Source organism: Peromyscus eremicus, chromosome 2 (assembly GCF_949786415.1).
Source record: "Peromyscus eremicus chromosome 2, PerEre_H2_v1, whole genome shotgun sequence".
Taxonomy (NCBI): Eukaryota; Metazoa; Chordata; class Mammalia; order Rodentia; family Cricetidae; genus Peromyscus; species Peromyscus eremicus.
The window spans coordinates 128,952,225-128,973,976 of NC_081417.1; the positions used below are offsets into that span (position 1 = coordinate 128,952,225).

General features: G+C 40.6%; 1 protein-coding gene and 1 long non-coding RNA gene across 6 annotated transcripts in view; one reads left to right on the top strand and one right to left on the bottom strand.

Moving 5' to 3' along the window:
• Mast2 (microtubule associated serine/threonine kinase 2) overlaps nt 1–21,752 on the bottom strand; it is a 171,146-nt gene that overhangs the window by 36,371 nt on the left and 113,023 nt on the right. The gene's annotated exons all lie outside the window — the stretch shown is intronic.
• Nucleotides 6,007–15,053, top strand: LOC131903914 (uncharacterized). Its single transcript, XR_009377629.1, has 2 exons — nt 6,007–6,206; nt 14,920–15,053. It is a non-coding gene; the product is annotated as an uncharacterized LOC131903914 (long non-coding RNA).

Genomic DNA, 21,752 nt, shown 5'->3' on the forward strand with positions numbered 1-21,752 from the left:
ATTGTATATATTAGAAAACTAATTAAGTAATATATCAGCCTTAGATAATTTGCACTATTATGGATTCTTGTATATTGATACAAATGTAAACTATTTTTTATATTTCTATTTAAGGTAATTTGTATATTGATACAAATACAGAACTATATTTGTTATAATGTACATATATTTCTACTCTTATTTGAAATATTTTGTATAGATACAAATGCAAAATTATATTTGTCATATTATATGTATGTTCTTCCTCTGTTTAGGATATTTTGTATATTGATACATATTTAAGATTATTGTCATATTGCACTATACATTCCTACCTCTATTTAAGCTATTCTGTGTATTGTCACAATTTTGAGGTCATTGTCCTTTGACCATATATTTGCTTACAGATTGTTTACAGGAAGCTTTAGTCCTTAGGTTATTTCCATAGATAAGATTTAAAGATTTATAGTTACCTATGCTTGTCATGTCTACAGTTACGTTAGTTAGGTTGTCCAGATTTACAGATACATAGGTGAGATGGACAGGTAGTTGTAGATGTAACAGTCTTATTAAATAAGAAACACAGAGCCAAATGCAGAGTTAAAAGCCCAAGAGGTCAGAGCAGTAGCTAAGAGCTGAGACTAAAACCGCCTTCTTACCACCCGCTGCCACTGCCATCCTTCCCTTCTCAATGGTAGACGGGCATTTAATAAAAGAGTGGGCCAGTGGGTTGCCCCTGTCACAGTCCTCGCTTCTCCCAGCGGACGGGAGCCTCGCGGGCAGATTAGGGCCCCTACGTTCCAACCAAGGCTGGTCCTAGCTGGGCTGGGCTTGTGGGATGGGGCACTGGCTGGGGAAGGCTGAGAGTGGGCTGCGGTGGGTTGCAGTGGGTGTTGGCGCTAGATTTGGTCTTTGCCCTGAGACCAGGTGGCCTCTCTAAGGAGTGTCTTGGGCTGGAGGTTGTGGGTGTCGATGGAGGCCTGCACCAGCCTCTTGTATGGAATGGCGCCCAATGTGTGGCACCAAATGTAGATGTAACAGTCTTATTAAATAAGAAACACATAGCCAAATGCAGAGTTAAAAGCCCAAGAGGTCAGAGCAGTAGCTAAGAGCTGAGACTAAAACCACCTTCTGGTAGTCTACAAACACTTCATAGACCTAGAGAATATGACATTTAAATAACTTAGAATTCTGTTGATGTGAGATATGATTGCTCCTGGCAGCATCGATTTGATCCCAAAAGAATGTTGGGTTTCTAAGACATTTCCATTTGGAAGTTTGATTTCTTCTTGGCACAAAATGGCCTACTGGGCAAAGAACTGCCCTTGCCTCAACTGCTGACAGTAAGAATGCTGTCCTTTCTGGATAAGCAGGATACAAGGAAAAGTGACTACTGAACTCTGATGAGACAGGGTAAGATGGTCTTTCAAAATTCCTGCTTCTAAAAATGGTCTGTCATATACTCTAGGCCTGTAGCCAATTTTAATGCACCAATGATGCTGAGAAACTTTAGGTGATTGTCCAGGCTGCCCGCTGTCTCTGTCTACTCTTGCAAGATTCCCGAGAATTGCTTGTGTCTATCTCCCATTTTCTCAGGTATTATTGTATTCCTTCTCAGGTCTTTGACGGGATTGAAGACTAAGTTACAGTTCCAATCTTCTTGTATCTTAGCTAGAACACATTAAGTATTAGACTCAGGTTCTTCAGGATAGGACACCTTTATCTCCGTAACATGCCATTTACCTATGCTCTAGACTTCTCTCGATTTTAGTATGTGTCTCTTGTTTGATGTTGCTCTTGTTGGTTGTAGTTCCATTTGTTTATATCATTATCCTTCATTTTTCCTTAATGATTATTCGTATTGTATATAGTTTTGTGTTAGGTTAGAACTTTCTTCCTTAGAAAAAAGGGGGAGATGTAGGAGTGGTTTTCTGTGCCTTACCCTGAAGCACCACCCTTAGTGAGGCAGCAGGTAATTGCTAGGTACCTGCCCCCACCCCCGGGCGTGGCCCAGATGGGGAACCCTTAAGACCTGGGATGACATATATGCTCACTCTTTTTGAGACCCTGTGGTCTTGGATGCTGGTGCGGATCAGGGCAGAGCTCTCCAGAGAGCAGCCCTGGACCAGGCTTCAATCTTTATTTTCTGTACTGTGAGTTTCCTGTATTGTGAGTTAATCCCCCAATAAATTGCTATAATCATTAAGCTATTTCCATGGAGTGCATTGGTCGCTATTTAATTGCATTACTCTAACCACATTACAAATGCATGAAGTACCAGGTGGTACTGGCACACACCTTTAATCTCAGCACTTGAGAGTTTGAGGCCAGCCAGGTCTACAGAGTGAGTTCCAAGACATCCAGGGCTACAAAGTGAAACCCTGCCTCAAAAAACAAAACAAAAACACCACAAAAACAAAACAAACAAACAAAAACCCCAAACAAAACAAATGCATAAAGCAATGCCATTCAAGGAGTGGAGAAAAACTGTTGACATAAGAAACTTCAGAAGTGGAGTCTTGCTGGGCGGTGGCACTCAGGAGGCAGAGGCAGGTAAATCTATGTGAGTTCAAGGCCAGCCTGGTCTACAAATTGAGTTCCAGGGCAGGCTCCAAAGCTACATAGAGAAACCCTGTCTCAAAAAAACAAAAACAATAACAACAACAACAAAAAAAAAAAAAAAAAAGAAGAAGAGGAGGAGTAGGAGGAGGACGAGGAGGGAGGAGTAGTCTTAAGACTAAGGGCAAAAGGAACTACAAAAGGAAGTTCTGAACTTAAGTTGACAAAGTTGTTTCCTACAGAATATAAGTTAACAATTCTGGCATTACCATGCATGTGTACTGTAAACAAGTAATTAAATATATGGACAGCAGATGTAGGAGCTAGGTTTCTCATTGTTGGAATGGAAATCTATAGATCAGCAAAGAGAAAAAAAGGGAATGATCCATGTCATAATGGATTAGAGTTGGAAACTTCAGGAAGGACTCATGTGTCAAAATAAATACAGCTGTCTGCTTAGAATTTATAGATGTGTATATACACAGGCTAGAGTACATAACAAAACTATATTCAATCCATCAGCTAAGAGTGCCTAAAAGAAAGATGACACTCCAACAGCAAAGCTGTCACTCAGGTCTTGGTTTCTAATACTGCTCTCCCCTTCAAAAAGAATTCAAGCTTCTTGAAGAAATGGCTGATTCTAAGACTGAGATAAGAAACACAGATGAGCAGGGAATATTTCATAGTGTTAGAAGGCAAAGAAGTCACAAATCATCTACAAAGCGAAATCAGAAACAAAACAGCACCAATGGGAGAATTTCACAGGAGAACAGGAACCAAATGAAGAGACTTCCTTTCAATGGCCATAGCTAGAAAAAGTTAAACAGATATAAGATTCAAACTAGAAGATAAATACCTATTAGTCCACAGTGATACAGTACTATACATGCTTTTCAATGACAGATTATCACTGTCTTAGGTCTCTATTGCTGTGAAAAGACACTACGACCATGGCAACTCTTATAACTCTTATAATTGGGGGGTCTTGATTAGTTTCAGAGATTCAGTCCATTATCATCATAATGGCAGCATGGCAGTGTAGCAGGCAGATGTGGTGCTGGAACAACAGCTGAGAGTCCTACATCTTGCAGGCAACAAGAAGTCAACTGACAGTCACACTGAGGGAAGCTTGAGCAAAACAGATCTCAAAGCCCTCTCCCACAGTGACACACTTTCTCCAACAAGTCCATACCCACTCCAACAAAGCCACACCTCCTAATAATGCCACTCACTCCCTATGAGACTATGGGGGCCAATTACACTCAAATTACCACAATCATATTCAGAGCCATAATAAAAATGCAATACATTTAAAGGATTTAAACGATATAAAATATTTTTTGTTCACCATGAAATTTAATGATAACCTAGTAAAAGAAACAATAAGAGAAATCTTTGGGATTTGTTTTTAATTAATTAATGAGAGGGTATAGTGTGTATACAGTACGGTGGCAGGGGGTTGTGAAAGTTTTTGTCAAAAAAAAAAAAAAGCTTTTGTAAAGCAAGGGGAAATAATGATGGGTTCCTACGGCCTGGTAGTCTAGGAGAATAGAAACATTCCCTCCAATAATGCAGAACTATTCTGACTCCACCTCTAACTAGGGTACTATAGTTCAGCTCTGAGAAAAAACATAAAGCCTTAGTGTAGATCTCAGACAGGTTAAGAGCAAATTCTTCAACAAGACTTCCATACTTCTAAAAACAGTTCCAACCCCTGGGGTAGGGGTCTTTAAGACCATCTGTGTTTCTAACTGACTGGCCACAAATTTGTTGAATTCCCATAGTTCCCCTTAAGGGTTCAATAATTCACCAGAACAACTCAAGAACATAATACACCTATTCCAGTTGTATTATAAAAAATAGGCCAGGCGGTGGTGGTGCACGCCTTTAACCCCAGCACTCAGGAGCAGAGGCAGGTGGATCTCTGAGTTCAAGGCCAGCCTGGGCTACAGAGTGAGTTCCAGGAAAGGTGCCAAAGGTACACAGAGAAACCCTGTCTCGAAAAAAAAAAATTATATATATATATGTATACACACACACACACACACACACACACACACACACACACGTACGTACGTACATACATACATACATACATACATACATACATACATACATACATACATACCAGGGGGAGGGTTAGGTCTGTGAGGGAAATCAGAGCTGCTGTGCCTACTCAGCACATAAATGTGTTTACAAATCAGGAAGCTCTACTGAGCTTTGAGTCAAGAGTTTTTTGTTTTGTTTTGTTTGTTTTTTGTTTTTAAACTGGGATTTTATTACATAGTCAACTCAATCTTGAGGCCTAGTCTCTTTCCTGGAGTTCAGGATGGCTCAAAGTCCCACCCTGTAACCACTCTGGTGACCAGCCCTCAGCCTGAAACTACCTTAGAGGTTCACCATGAGTCACCACTTTAACAAAAAAGCACTCCTATGCCAGGAATTTATTTTAGTATATTACAGATGCCAAAGTCTAACAGAATATTTGCATATCTACGTTTATTGTGAGTCTCTCCTTTTCAAATACTCATTTTACATTAAAAGGTCCAAAAGGTTACTGAAATTTACGATAGAATAAAAACATCAGTTTAAATTAGACTTATCTTGGGGAAGATTAGCATGTTAGGATATTAATGCTTTAAAGAAAAGAGAGAAAAATCCAGCAGCCTAGTAAACAAGTTTTTTGGACTTTAGCAAGCAATTTACTGGGTGGAGAAGAGGTTCAAAGACAAGTAATTGTAAGTTATAATGAAACAACAATCAAAAACAAAACAGTAACAGCCAGTTGACCTTGAATCAGCTGCTTCTCTTACAGTCTGGTTATAAAGGAACACAATTACATAGCAAGAACCCGTGTAGAAAGCAAGAGTAACAGTGTTACCCTCCAAAGCAATCTACATAATCATTTCCAATCAATACCGTTTCCCGCCTCACTAAAGGTCAACATTATCTCACTTTTGAGGATAAATACTTCCTCACTTTAGCTTTACTAAGTATGCATCTACAGAACAAGTTCTAGGACAGCCAGGACTACAAAAGGAGACTCTGTCCTCCCACCCCCAAAGTGCATTCTAATAATCATATAAAATTCACTCTTTTGGCCAGTGCCATGACAGACTGAGAGGGGCAAAGAGACCCAAACGAAGACCCAGGGCGGAGACTGAGAGGGGCAAAGAGACCCAAACGAAGACCCAGGGCTGAGTGCCTTGGGCTCAGAGGAGGATGCATGTTTCTGCCCTACGCCTTATGGCACCGAGCAGACAGGCACTATTATGGAGAGCAAATGCATGGTGCAATATGGGAAAGAGAGAGACAGACAGAATGATTCATTTCTTGTGGACAAAGGAATATCTGAAGAGGTGAAAGCAGTGAGGAGCTGGCTGAAGTGGGTAGCTTGATTGTCACTGAGGGCCATTGTGATGTTTGGGCCTGGGCTGCTGCTGGGGCCCATGTCTGGATTCACGGCCCTGTTGCAGTCATGGTCTGTGTTGATGTCCATGGCTCCTGATGCCACTGAAGGCCGAGAGGATAGAGCTGTACAGAGTTTTTACTGGCTTCAACACTGGGGTGAACTGGTCCTGTCCCTCACTGGCTGAAACACTCAGGAGAAAGAGTCCTACATCTTACCTGGGCACCACAATAGAGCTGACCCTGTTCACTGGGCATCGGTAAGCTGGCCCTGAGGGTGTGAGAAGGGGAGAGCAGGTCGTGCCCCTCTGTCTCTCAGGTGGTAGCATGAGTGAGGAAAAGATGCCCTCCTCCTCTCACCACGCTATGAGGGAATCCGCCTCCACTTTTTCCCCAGGGTACTCTTGAGAGATGGATAAGAGATATTAGGTAGAAAGATAGAGGAGAGAAACAGAAACACAGGATAGCCTCAGGAGGGCCTGGATCAGTATCCACAGGCCCCTTCTGTACCTTCTAAAGGGCCTTTTATAGGAATGCCAAGGGGTGAAGCAAAAGACCTCCCCTTAGCACAGCCAAGTACAGACCCTTCCAATCACCTGGTAACCACACACGTGGTCAAGCAATCCTATAATGCAGCTCTGCTGGGTAAAACAAGTTTCTTAGATCTCTTTAAGAAACCTTCGTGGGCCTTCATACCCCTCAACACCTGCAGTACTCAAGAGAACAGGCTTGCGCCTCAACTGGGTGACACAGTAGAGTTGATTCTGTAGACAGGAGTACCAGTGAGCCAGCCCTGAGGGCATGAGAGGGGCATGGCTGGTACTTTCTCCCTCATCTGCAACGTGGTGGTAGGGGTGAGGAATAGATGCCCTCTCTTCTTGCCCCTACCACCTCCACGGTTGAGACAGCTGACCCTCCCCTTTTACCAGGTACAACACTCAGGAAAGTGGACCCTGCACCTCATCAGGGCAGCACAGCAGAGCTAACCCCGTTGATGGAGGAGGGGGCAGGACCCACAGGTGAGGGGCCTAGAGAATGAGAGCATGAGAGGTTTGGAGATCTGGCCCCACCCCTCCTCATATGCCATATGGTGGCATGGGCAAGGGGTGAGAGGTGGGGAGATGCCCCCTTGCCCATCTACAGCTGAAGCAGGTGGGAGAGTTTCCCCGGCACTTCACCTGGGCAACACAATAGAGCCAACCCTGCTGGCAGAGGTATGGGTGAACCAGCCCCAAAGTTGTGAGCATGGGAGAGCTGTGGCTCCTTAGCCTCCCTCGTACCAGCTTTGACAGATGAGGGAGCTGACTCTCCCCCATACCAGCTGTAGCACACAGTAAAATGGACCCTGCACCCCACCTGGGCAGCACAGTAGGGTTGACTGTATTGATAGGGGTAGGGTAGGGGTAAACTGCTCCAAGAACGTGAGCATAGAAGATCTGGCCCCACCCCTCATCTGCCATATGGTGGTGTGGGTGGGAGGAGAGATGCCCTCCCCCAACCTTGCCCCTCAGTGCCTGTGGCAGGTGGGAGAGCTGGCCCTGAGGTCACAAGATCTGGACAGCTGTCCCTGTTGCTCACTAGCTGCAGCACAAAGGAGAGTGGCCCCTATATCTTGCCTGGGCACCACAGTAGAGCTGGCCCTGAAGGTGTAGGTGTGGGAGAGTGGATCCTGAGGGTGTCAAAGTAGGAGAACTGGCCCCGCCCCTTGCTCATCACTGCAAGGGGTGAACTAGCCAGGGCAATGCTGGAGAGCCCACCTTGGTGATGAAGGTGGGGGGAGAGGTGGCAGGCTGGCCAACCCTGCAACTACGCAGCCCCAGAACCTGCCCCAACATCCACCCCATCTATGATCTTCTGAGGCACGTGAAGACCCAAAAATCTTCATGTGCAACAACAGGATCTCCAAGAGGAGTCCCAGTGAGGGCCCAGCATCGATAGTGTAGCAGAAACCAGAGGACCCGAACCAGACCAATGACTCTTGGCAAAGAACACTTGAATGTACAGATATATGGATAAAAGGGTTTACTTCGTGACTCAGTATGTCACACTACAGCTTCCACGATGAGATTTTATTCCCTTTTCTTTTTTTCTCTTAAATTTTATTTTATTTTGTGGGGGAGGTTGCAAGGGCAGAGGGCGTTTACAAAGGGATGGGAAACAAATGAGATTGAGATGCACAATGTGAAAGACACAAAGAATAAATTTTAAAAAAAAGTTTAATAAAATAAAAAAAAATTTGCCGGGCAGTGGTGGCGCACGCCTTTAATCCCAGAACTCCAGAGGCAGAAGCAGGCAGAGCTCTGTGAGTTTGAGGCCAGCCTGGTCTACAGAGTGAGTTCCATGGCAGGCTCCAAAAGCTATACAGAGAAACCCTGTCTCGAAAAACAAAACAAACAAACAAAAAAAAACCAAAACAAAACAAAAATTCACTCTTTTACAACTCTGCCTGTTACAGTATTCATTCTTTAATACCCTCTACTTCTGGCAACCACCAAGCTCTTCTCTGTTCCTAAGGAATGCTTGTTCTGGACATGTCATAGAAATAGAATTATTTAAGAAATGGCCTTTTGTGTTCTAGTTTGTCCCTTTTTCCAACTTTATGTAAAAAAGTCAACCTTTTTGCAAAATGGTTCTACCAATTTATACTCCCACCGTCAGGACCCCCCCCCCTCTCCCTCTCCCTCTCTCCCTCTCTCTCTCTCACACACACACACACACACACACACACACACACACACACACACACACACCCCTGATCAGTATTCATGGTCACAGAAGAAAACTATCTTGTGAGTTTATTTTTAATTTTACAATTACTAATGAAAATAATGTATCTTTTCATATATAACTATAGCTATTTTTCAATCATATTATCTATTAATTTACAAGGGTTCTGAATCCAGAGCCCTCTGCCACACATCATAATTATCTTCTATTTCATGGCTTGCCTTTTCACTGTCTTTGGAGTTTTTTTGTTTGTTTTCATTTTTGAGACAGAGTTTCAAAGGGCTCTGTGTAGCCCTTTTAATAACTAGAAATTTTAATTTTCAAGTGGTCAAATTATCAATCTTCTTATTGTCAGGTCCCAAAGGAACCTAGGAGAAGTCTCACTACTCAGTATCTGTGGCTCCTCCCAGCATCTCTAGCCCTGGCCTCACTCTCCAGCCAAGGTTACCTTCTGATTCTGATTCCTATATAATCCAGTCATTCTAGCCACATGCTCTCTTGCCCCTCTTCTCTTGGCCTCTTCATCATATATGTAGGCCCAAAGTAGATGTGGATGTCTGTAGAGACCCACAGAAGTTTCCTACTGAGAACTTACTCAGAGTCAAAGAATGTGAGCTTGCTTTACCCGGCAGGGCTGCATAAGGGGATGATTGGATCACAGGTGTGGTTACCAGGTGTTTGGAATGGTCTGCACTTGGCTGTGCAGTACGCTTTGATCTAGCAAGGGGGAGGTGTGGTGATATATTGTGTACTCTAATAAAATTTGCCTGAAGATCAGAGAACAGAACAAGCTAGAAGATTAAACACAGAGGCCAGGGAGTGGTAGCACACACCTTTAATCTTAGCACTCGGGAGTCAGAGATCCATCTGGATCTCTGTGAGTTCAAAGCCACCCTGAACTACATGAGAGTGACTCAGTCTAGGAAACAGAGCCAGGCAGTGGTAACACACACTTTTAATCCCAGCACTTGAGATCTTGTGCCTTTGTTTGGGAAGCACACATGCCTTTAACCCCAACACCATGAAGGAAGTGATATGGCTGGGTGGGGAGAAAGGTATGTAAGGCAGGAGGAGACAGAACTAAGGCTTTTCAGCTGAAGCCTTTCGGCAGAAGCCCCTTTTGGCTGTAGCCCTTTTCAGCTGGACCCCTTTCGGCTGAGGAAGGCTTTTCAGGTTGAGGAGTCCTAGAGGTAAGGAGAGGCTGTGGCTTGTTCCTTTGTCTCTCTGATCTTTCAGCATTTACCCTAATATCTGGTTCCAGTTTTTTATTAAAAGACTTACTAGAAATTTGAGCAACAGGGAGGTCTTTTGCCCCTTGGCACTGTTATAAAAAGCCCTTCTGAAGAGACAGAGGGGCCAGTGGATTTTGATCCGGGTCCTCCCGAAGCTATCCTGTGTTTCTGTCTCCTCTCCACTATCTTTCTATCTAAAAGTTTCTTACCCTTCTCTCCTCCTCGTAGGAACCCTGTAAAAGGTGGGAATCTGGCACTCAACAATTCCAGCTATTCTAGCTAGCCAGATTCTGCAGGCAACCCCAGGAGTGCAGGGATTACAGGCAGGCTGTCACTCCTGCCAGGCTCTTATATGGGTTCTGGGTATCCAGGTGTTTGCCTGGCAAGTGCTTTATCCACTGAATCATCTCCCCAGCCCTGAGATTTAACAATTTAACATTTGATATGGAAATTCAACTGTCCAAATACCACCTAATGAAAACTATCTTTTTGTTTTATTGCTTTACAAGTAACTTCTGTCATAAATCAAGTGTCTACGTGGACTCTGGGAGAAGAGTCCTAAATCTATTCTTCCTAACACTGGTTCTTTGTCTCAATTAATGGCATCTTTAACCCATTAATCACCCAAGCAGGAATATTGAAGCACTGCACACCAGCTGATTTAACCACTTACAATTCCTGTGTTCATGTATTTCTCTACTTCTAATAGTCTCTTATACCTGGATAATGACCATGGCCTCTTCACTGGTCTTCCAATTGCCAGCTGTGGCCCTCCTTTTAGCAATTTACTTACTTATTTATTTATTTATTTATTTATTTATTTATTTATTTATTTATTTGTTTGTTTGTTTGTTTGTTTATTTTAACTTTAAGGCACTGGATCCCCTGGAACTGGAGCTACAGATGGTTGTGAGCCACCTTGTGGGCACTAAGAATCCAGCCCAGGTCTTTGGAAGAGCAGCCAGTGGTCTCATCCACTGAGCCACCACCTCACCCCAACTTTGATATTTTTAATCAGATAATTATATACATATGGCAAAAAGGAAGTGCAAGCTGAAAAGAAGTGACAGCTCTGCTTTAAAAATATTTTTCTTGCCAGGAGGTGATGGCACATACCTAGCACTTGGGAGGCAGAGGCAGGCAGATCTCTGTGAGTTAGAGGCCAGCCTGGTCTAGAGTAAGATTCAGGACAGGCACCAAAACTACACAGAGAAACCCTGTCTCGAAAAAACAAAACAAAACAAAGCCCCCCCCCAATTTTTTTTCTTTAATATGTGTACGTGCACACATATATCCCCAGTGGCCACAAGAGGGCACTGGATCCTTTGGAACTGGAATTACAAGCATTTGTGAGTCAACATGGGTGGTGAGATCTGAACTCCAATCCTTGTGGATTAAACAGCAATGGCTCTTAACCTATCTCTCCAAGCCCCCAAAAATCTCTTTTCTACTATGGTTAATGCTCACTTTTAGGATATGTTAGTTCTAATTTTTCTAGACGTTTGTCTGTATTCCTATTAAATCTATTCTATATTGTTCTAGAAAGAAATTTAAACTTAAAGAAATTAAAGCCTTAAACTTTGTGATTTAATCCTTAAAGAACACTCACTTTTTAGATTAAGAAACAACCTTTGGAAAATTTCATAAACTTTTCAGGAAAATGAAGAAGGTATATGTGTAAAACTGGCAATGCAATGTTAGGAGACTCAGAGACCTCATGAAAACATTCACAGTCCACAGATCTTAGGTAAAAGAAATAAATGCCATGAGATATTAATATCTGAACTCTTTTATATAAGTTACATACTTATAGCCCTCTCATGACTTCTTGTTTACCCTCTTAACCAAATTCAATTAGCATTTTATAATCTGGAAATACACACCATGAAGGCCTGCATATTTAATTTCTTAAATATAGCATTCTATTTGATACTTACAGATCTGCTGTCTCTGCTTGAGCTAACTCTGAAAACACCTCATTACACGACTATCTTAGAAGGTATCAACTTGATTTTTGATAGTAAATTAAATGAGCATAGGTTTACTATAGTCCTTAATATTTCAAGTTGAACACTGGCTATCAGCTGTGACAGCTTCCTCTTCAGTTCTTTCAATAGCCTTTATGACACTGAACCTAAATATCTTGCTAACTTTCCACTTCCTTCCAGGCATTCTCCCTCCTCTGACATAAAAATACCCAGGTCTGAAATCTGGCCATCAGAAACTACTCCTTGCTGAAGCTACCTAGCATATACACACACCTTTTTACTTCACTGTAAATATTTTACTTCTCAATTCCTGAATTTATCATGACTTTTGACAAGTGATCTCAAAGTCCTCATAGATAATCTTTCAGCATCCCAACCTCAAGAAGTTTCAAGAGAATGCCACACATCGAGGCTGACAGTTTCATATTACACTTATGATCCATTGACCCTGGTTCTACATAAAAATTAGACCACAGTTTTTGTGTTTTTTCTCACATTTTGTTTAAGATACTACTTTTAGAGTCTATCCTCTGTCCTCAGGCTCTCGGCTAATTACTTCACTTTTGACTTCAGGTAAGGAGCAAAAGTGATCAGAAAATACCTCCAATAAGCTCTCGTTGCTGTACCTTCTAATGTCTGTGCTATATTCCAACCCTCTCTACTACTTCAAAAGAGTGTACTAACTGTCTGAGTTCCTGTCTGGGGCCAGTCTTCTCCTATGTACTAGATCTCATTTCCTCAGCCACACAAGGGCACTGTGGCAGCCATTTCCCTTTCTCATGAATGGCCAAGTTTTCTCTCTACATGGAATCACTTCCATGCACATACACTACATTTCATTCCTACTTTCTTTCCCCCTTGGATTAGAGAACTAACCTAGGGTCTTGTTCATACCAGGCAAGGGCTTTAATCTGGAGTTATACTGCCTGCTTTCATTCCTACTTTTTACAGTAATATTTCTACATTTATGACTGCTGTTTTCTTTTTCTTTCCTCTTGACTGTCCATTCAGGCTTGGCCCCTAATAGCGCATCAAAACAGTGAACAAAATCAACACTGACACCATACTGTTATGTCCAGATGGCAGTTCTCAGACTTCATGTCACTGATATGTCCACTTTAAATATTTGATCTTTTTAATGTTGGCTTCGGAACACTAGTGTTTCTCAGCATTCTTTTCTCTTTGTGTTCTCCCTACTCCTTGACCTCTAAGAAATAAAATATTCCTTAGCTCAGTCATGTACCTTTAGTCTTTTCAGTTTCTTGTAGTAGACTATTTTAAGGTGTGTTACTTTTGTTGATGTTGCATTTGGTTAACTCTGAAGCTGTGTTACTGTGTCTGTGTAAAACATCTGATGGTCTAATAAAGAACCGGCCAATAGCAAGGCAGGAGAAAGGATAGGCAGAGCTGGCAGGCAGAGAGTATATAAAGAAAGAGAAAACTGGGAGGAGGGATCTAAGCTCTAGCAGCCAGAGGAGGAGAACAACTCCAGGGGCCAGCCACCCAGCTACATAGCAAGCCATGGAACAAGAGTAAGATTTACAGAAGTTAGAGAAAAGGAAACGCCCAGAGGTAAAAGGTAGTTGGAATAAGTTAAAGAAAGCTGGCTACAAACTAAGTCAAGCTAAGGCCGGGCATTCATAAGTAATAATAAGACTCTGTATGTGAATTTATTTGGGAGCTGGGTGGTGGGTCCCCCAAAAGAGCCAAAAAACAAACAAACAATCAAACCAACAATAGTTTCTGCTCACTTACTCCATGATCTGTAGACACACAGCTTTTGAAACTTATCTCCTATGTTTATGTTGTTTGCACTTATTTCCTTGTAATCAAGACAAACATACTCAACTGGTTACATAAATGCACAGATGACGTCTCACTATAATAAGAAACACAGGACCAGAGGTGCTGAGATCAGAGGTTGAGCTTCAAGAAGATAGGACTAGAATAATTGGAGGTAGTCTACAGAGCACAAAGAAGAAAATTGAAACCATGGAGACAAAGTCTAAAACAAATAATAGGTTTAAGGTACAAGTGATGGGTAGCTTGCTGCAAAGTTAAAAATAAACAACCTGAATGCCGCAAAACTGGGAAGCTCAAAATGATGAGTATATTGAAATGACCAATAACAAAGGAGTAGAATTCTCATTTTGTTTTGAAAAATAAGACAACAATATCAGATTGCCAGAGAAGTTGAGGTTATAGGACAAACACTGCTTCCCAAAGTGGAGACAAAGAAGCAAATGCAAAAAAATTTGAATTCATAGACTAGAACTTCATAAGCAAAAGCCTCTATGGGAACCAGTGGAGGAAGAAGGAAGAGTAGGAAGGCCTGAATAGCGATGTATGAAAGCTCAGTACAGTGTTGGGGAATATTATTTTAAGGTGTGTTACTTTTGTTGATGTTGCATTTGTTTAACTCTGTGAAGCTGTGTTACTGTGCCTGTCTAAAACACCTGATGGGCTAATAAAGAACTAAATGGCCAGTAGCAAGGAAGGAGAAAAAAAGTAGCCAGAGAAGGAGGTCATCAGGGGCCAGCCACCCAGCTACGCAGCAAACCACGGAGTAAGAAAGAAACAAAGGTATTAGAAATAGAAAAGGAAAAGCCCAGAGGCAAAAGACAGATGGGATAATTTAAGTTAAGGAAAGCTGGCAAGGAACAAGCCAAGCTAAGGCTGGGCATTCTTAAGTATAAGCCTCTCTGTGTGATTTATTTGGGAGCTGGGTGATGGGCCTTCCCCCAAAAGAGTTAAAATGAACAAACAACAGTACAGACTATGGTAAGAGTTAAAAACTATAGCATATTTTTTATTTAGTATGCATAAATATCTATGTACTGTGTGTATTCTTGGTACCTGAGGAAGCCAGAAGAAGGCATTTGACCTCCTAGAACTAAAGTCACAGATGTTGTGAGCTGCTCTGTGGGTGCTGAGAACCAAACCCAGGTCCTCTGCAAGAGCAGCCAGTACTCTGAACCACTGGATTGTCTCTCTAGTTCCTAAGTATTTGTAAATTTTATCCACAGGACAGTTACCAGATCCTCACACTGAATATGTAAGAAAAACTCCATCTGATTCCAGTAGAAGGAGAAGAAAAGGAGCCATTATCAAATAGTCAAGGCACTCTGTTCTTAACAAAGCCTGTCCTCTGAAGAAACTACTTTACTGGTACTTCATCTACTGAGAAAGGAGTACCTAGCTCCTGCTACTTATAATTCTCCTGCCCACATAACTTGGGGGAACAAAACTAAGATACAATAATTTATAGCCTAGCAGTATAGACCATCCAAAGACTTAGACTCAATTGTACAACTATAGAATACTTCTCTCCCCACCTTATCAGTATGTTACTAAAGGCCTACTTAGTGCTGTTAATTTATGTAGTACATTATAAATCTACCTATCAAAAAGTTTACATAAGCTAGGTGTGGTGGTGCACACCATTAGTTACAGCAGACGCACATGGGTCTCAAGCTAGGCTGGTCTACATAGTGAGTTCCAGGCCACCCAAGGCTACATGGCAAGACCTTGTCTCAAAACAAAAGAAAAAAGTTACAAGGTATATTAAAAGGCAAAAGGGGCAGCCAGGCACTAGGAAAGCACACCTTAATCCCAGCACTCCGAAAGTATGTATGTATATACAGACAAAGAGTTTTTTTTTTTTTTTAAAGTCTTTGAAGAAGGTGGTAGCAGTGGTGGAGATACACCTTACCCACAAAAAGCAGAGACAGGAATTACACCCTCACAAACAAGATGATAGTGGAGTGAAAAATTTTAAAAGGAGAGGGAGAGAAAAAACAATCTCACAATTCTACATCCTGTGAAATTATCCTTCAAAAGCAAAAGGGTAATACTTTTTCAAAAAAATATTAGCAATTTGATACCAGCAAATCTGTATTTAAAGAAGTATTTTTTTTAAGTCCATTAAGAATAAATTATAGCCGGGCGGTGGTAGCACACGCCTGTAATCCCAGCACTCAGGAGGCAGAGGCAGGTGGATCTCTGTGAGTTCGAGGCCAGCCTGGTCTACAGAGCTAGTCCAGGACAGGCTCCAAAGCTACAGAGAAACCCTGTCTCGGAAAACAAAACAAACAAACAAAAAACAAAAAAAAGAATAAATTATACAGGGTTGGAGACACGGCTCAGCCGTTAAAGGCTAGGCTCACAACCAAAAATATAAGAGTTCAGTTCCCAGCACCCATGGCTATCTCTCCAACCACTAGGGGAAAAAAAAAGAATAAAATATATAGGTAAAAAAATAAATTCTGTATAAAAAAAGCAAATTAAGTGAAGCTAAATAAAAACTGATTTTTCTTATTCTTTTCTTTTCTTTTTGTTTGTTTGTTTGGTTTGGTTTTTTTTTGGTTTTTTGAGACAGGGTTTCTCTGTGTAGCTTTGGAGCCTGTCCTAGACTCGCTCTGCAGACCTAGCACCTAGCACCTCTATAATTAAAAAAAAAAAAAAATTTAAAATTATTTATTTTTAGATTTTTTATCTTTTCTGTGGGTATTTTGCCTACGTGTGTTTATACCACTTGCATACCTGGTATCTTTGGAGGCCTAAAAAGGGCAGCAGAGCCATTGGAACCAGAGTTATAAATGCTTGTGCGATGTCATGTGGGTGCTAAGTATTGAACTCTGATCCTCTCTAGAGGGAAGAACAGCAAGTGCTTTTAACCACTAAGCCATCTCTCCAGCCCCAATTTTTCTCATTCTTAATTCACTTAACAGATAACAGTATGTTCAAAATAAGGACAATGATGATAAATATTGGCTGTCACTTAACAAGCTATAGAATTTAATTCATAAGGCAAGCCCTCTAGGCATGCTTTTGAGGGACTGACTAGATTAGATTAATTGAGGTAGAGATGGGCAGGCCTTTCTATGAGCTTGGATTCTGAACTGCATAAAAGGAGAAAACAAACTGAGGGCAAGCACTTATCACTCTCTGCTTCCTGATTACAGACAGAACCCAACTATGTTTACAAGAAACTAACTTTCAATATAAGGACACATACAGGTTAAAAGAAAGGGAATGGAGAAAGATATACCACTGGAATAATTAAAAATAAAACAAAACAAAAAAAAACCTGGTTAGATCTACTTGTTTCAAATGTTGGTGATACCAGAACAAGGAAAATTATCAGAGACAAAGAGAAACATTACGTAATAATAAAGGATTCAAGAAGACATGAAGGGGATCACTCCAGTGGCAGGGCACTTAGTCTAGCATGTGGTTGAATTCCCAGTGCTTGTTGAAAAAATAACACATAGCAGGATTTTTTTTTAAATAAAGATTTATTGTCTTATGTGTATGAGCGGTTTTATCTGCTTGCATGTATGTATGTGTTCCACATGAATGCCTGGTGCCTGATGAAGTCAGAAGATGTTAGATCCCCAAGTCCAGAGTTAGAGACATCTGAAGCCATCAGGGAGGAGAGCACAGCTGGGAACTAAATCTGGATACTCTGTTAGAACCCCAAGTGTTCTTAACCACTGAGCCATCTCTCCAGCTCCAGTATGCCAAGTCTTGAAGTGTATTTGCCCAACAATAGGGCATCAAAACACATAAGGCAAAAATGAACAGAATCAGGAGTGACAGAAGATGACACAATAGTTAGAAATTTGAATGTCCTCTCAACAGAAATGGCGGATGCAGGAGGTAAAAATTACTGAGAACTTAGTTAAGCTTATCATAGTAAATCACATGAACATAAAAAATATCTACATACTTTTTTCATGTTCATATGAAACACTGATCAAAACAGACCACATTCTTGGTAACAAAATATACCTCACCAAGCTTAAAAGAACAGAAATCATTTCATACTGTCTTAGAACAAAATGAATTAAGTTAGAAATCAATAAATGAAAGATATCTGGAAAACTCTCCAAATACTAATTATACTCTGAAAAACCTCAATTTATCAAAATGTTTAGATGCAGTGAAGTCAGTACTTCAAAGGATTGATGCATGTTAGAACAGACAATCTAAACTTTTTAGAATAAAGTTTACACTTTTTGAAACTAGGAGAAAAAGCTAATTAAATTATTAACTATTTAGGCAGAAGAAGATAAATCTAGAAATATGATAAAATTGAAAACAAGAAATAGAGAAAAATCAACATGACCTAAAGTTGGTTATTTGAAAAGATAAGGCAATTTGTCAAGGAAGGGTGAAGAAAAGCATGTGAGAAAACACAAGAGGTGGAGAGGGAGCCACAGCACAACTACTAAGATCAGGAATTAAGGGTTGGTTCCCAGTAAAGATCTCATGAAATAAAAGCATTAGTTAAGAAATACTATGAATAATTCTATGTCCACAAATCTCATAATCTAATTAAAATGGACTAATTTTGTAAAAGACATAATTTGACAAAACTATTTCATATTAAGAAATAGGTAATATGAACAGGTCTCAATCTACCAAAGAAATTGAATCAATAATTAATAACCTTCCAAGACAGAAAGCACCAGTTCCAGACAGGTTAATTTGGTAAATTCAACCAGACATTTCACAAAAAATTATACCCATTCTTCACAAGCTGTTCCAGAAGAGAGAAATATAAGGAATACATCTCAGTTTATTCTGAAGCCAAATTTCCAAGTCAGACAAACACAAAGATGAAAACCACAGACAATTATCTTTCAGGAACAGATGCAAAATTATCAATAAATTATTAATAAGTTGATCTAGTAATGCTTAAAAAGAACTATACTCCATGTCCAAGTAGGACTTATCGCAAGAATGGCCAGTTCAACATTTGAAGAAAATCAACAAAATGGGTATAGCAGTGGAAATGTTCTGCATGGTACTACAACAGGGAACATTTACCACTATAAGTGTGTCTAATGTGTACCATCAGTAGTCAAGTCAAATGCAAAACTACTGTTTGGGTAGAAATGATATAGCAGTGTAGGTTTACCAACTGCAACAAATGTACCATTCTGGTAGGGAACACTGACAATAGAGAGCCTCTTTGTGTGTGGGGACAGAGAATATGTATCTTGTTGAGTTCTGCTATTAGTCTAAAACTAATCTAAAAAATAAGGATCACTTTAAAAAAATAGACTAGGAGGTATAGTATTCAGAAGGCCCTAGGTTTGAACCCTAGTATCTCTTATGCCCCCCCCCCCCGCCAATAAAACAGAAGTGCCTACTGAACCAATCTTACTAGAATTGTACTAGAATTGTTTACAAGATATTTAATTCTATGGGCTAAAAAGATGGCTCAGCAGTTAAGAACTGTACTGTTCTTCTAGAACCAGAGTTCAGTTCACAATACTCTGACAACACAAAATCACTTGTAACTCCAGCTACAGAGGGAATCCAATATCTCTGGCATCCATGGGCACCTGTACTTACATGAACATACTTAGATATATAATTTAAAATAAAAAAGAGATAATACTAAATTGAACTGTACATAATTTATTTAGTTACTTTCAAATTAACAGATCTTTATTACTCAATAGATTGGAATCCTAAGAGCAAAGCAAATAGGACTTAGAAATTTCAGATGTCTAAGATTTGACAATATAACCGATGTCAAGTTTGATCTCTATGGAGCAACCAGTGCTGCTTCTAACACCTGATTAAGAATACTCTGCATTCAACCATGGGCTGGGCTTTCATGCCTAATCTTCTCTGAATTTTCTGCTGTGGTTTGCTGAAAGATGATGATATGATGCAAACATTTATGAAGTACTAGGCATGTTATAAATACTAATAAATAAAAACTCAAAGTTTACAGACCCAGGTAGGCAGAAAAGACCATGTGGTGATTTCAATCAAAGCCACTTGGGTAAGGAAGATTTAGTCCTAAACTCTCAGAAATCTAGAGATAATCATCTCAGAGAGCAGCAGCCAGTAGTAATTACTGCTCAGTACTCAAGTTTACAGCTATGCACAGGGTCGAGATGAGCTACATTTATTTTTATGTAATGAAAAAACAGGTCACACATGTGCTGAAATTCTACAAAGTTCTCGGGTAGGAGTGCTATTTAAGAAAACCAAAACCCGCCGGGCGGTGGTGGCGCATGCCTTTAATCCCAGCACTCGGGAGGCAGAGCCAGGCGGATCTCTGTGAGTTCGAGGCCAGCCTGGGCTACCAAGAGAGTTCCAGGAAAAGGCGCAAAGCTACACAGAGAAACCCTGTCTCAAAAAACCAAAAAAAAAAAAAAGAAAAAAAGAAAAAAGAAAACCAAAACCCACTTACAAAAAACAAACAAACAAAACAAAACAAAAAACCCCAGGGACATATATAAGAAAAGTGAGAGCTTTTCTTTAAAGGTCAAATATGTCTAATAATTCCCTGTAAACGCTTTATTGTTGCTGGTGTCTTCTGAAGTGACAGTGTTTCAGATGAGCCCCTTCTCCAAAGATGAAATTTAAATCAGAATCTCTCTCAAGTTATTGACATCTAATCAAACACTCAGTAAACCATGAGCAAAAAGATAAATCCATAAGACTATATCAGTCTTAATGAGTTTGATACAAATCTCTTTCACTACACAATATCCCCTTTTATTGTTCAAAGACAAAAACGAAGGTCAGGCTTAAGATAATAGTACCCAAGGGTTAGGAAATCCAGGAATCATTCCAAGTCTGCTCCATTTCCATTAACCCTATGTTGTAAGGCTCTGTTGTAAACACTGTGACAATGAACTTCAGAGTACACAGCAGTTCTTTCAGCAAGGGTGGGTCTGACTCTCATAATACAAGCCTAGAACAAAGTACCTGGCTAAGTCAAATGAGGTCTTCTGTCCCTCTCCTAGGAAGTAGTATAGGCCTGAGTCAGTGCTAACATCATTGTAAATATGTATCTCTCTTAATCAGAAGCAAATATATCAGCTCTTACACTATCTGTAAAAGTTCATATTCTAGATGGAGCTGAGAATGACTACACAAAGTCATATGTTTAAGTTCTAACATGTAAAATCAATGTTAAAATGAAGCAAACATCTCTCACATTTTTGTTTCCTTTTAGTTTTAACAAGAAAAATTAACAGGAATCCTCACAAGGTGGGAACAATCCTGTTTGACCTGATTCTTGGGCATGGTAGGTGTGATTAACAGTTTTCTCAAAAGATCGAAACTTTCCACCCTGCAGCGAAGCTTCTTAATCAGGAAGGTAAACAACTCAAAATAGCTTCAGGAAGTCCCTAAAACTGACCAGACCCATTAGGGTCCTCCCTGCCAGAGTAAACAATAAAAGCTGAGAGTCCCTCCAATAAAACTAAGCTATAAAATGACTTTTAAACTAACCAAGACTCTGAGACCAGACCAACTGCCTAAAAGGAGCAAAAACCGAGCCGAGTTGCCTAAAAGTGGTTTAGTTTAGACCAACGAGGTCATTTGGAAGGGACACCCTACAACCTGCTGCACTGCCTACAGGCTGTGTGCTCTGGGCTCCCAGCCTTTGTGAGCTGTCCTCTGTGCTGGGGTGGGCTGGGGTGATGCAGGTGTCTTTGAGCCACTTCTGCTCCTGTAAGTGACCCCAATACAACTCACTGGCTCAACACTAGTGGATTTTGGTGGTACCTGTACTTTGGTCTATCATAGGATCCCTAGCTGCAATGAGTAGATGTGTGTTATGTCTCTCCAGAAAAAAAATCTGTCATACGACAGTAGGACAAAATGCTACTGGATGGTTATCATATGACCCAAGATAACTAAAGCCATATGTGGGAGAAAACATTAGAACAGAGGCCATAGATCAGAACACACAAGTGGCTTCAAGACATGTACAAGATAGAAGGAATGTTGTAAGGATAAGGAAGACATAAGGGGTAAAAAGCCCACTGTACACATTCTCCCACAGAAAGCAAGGAAGTCTATGAACTTTATATGCCTTAGT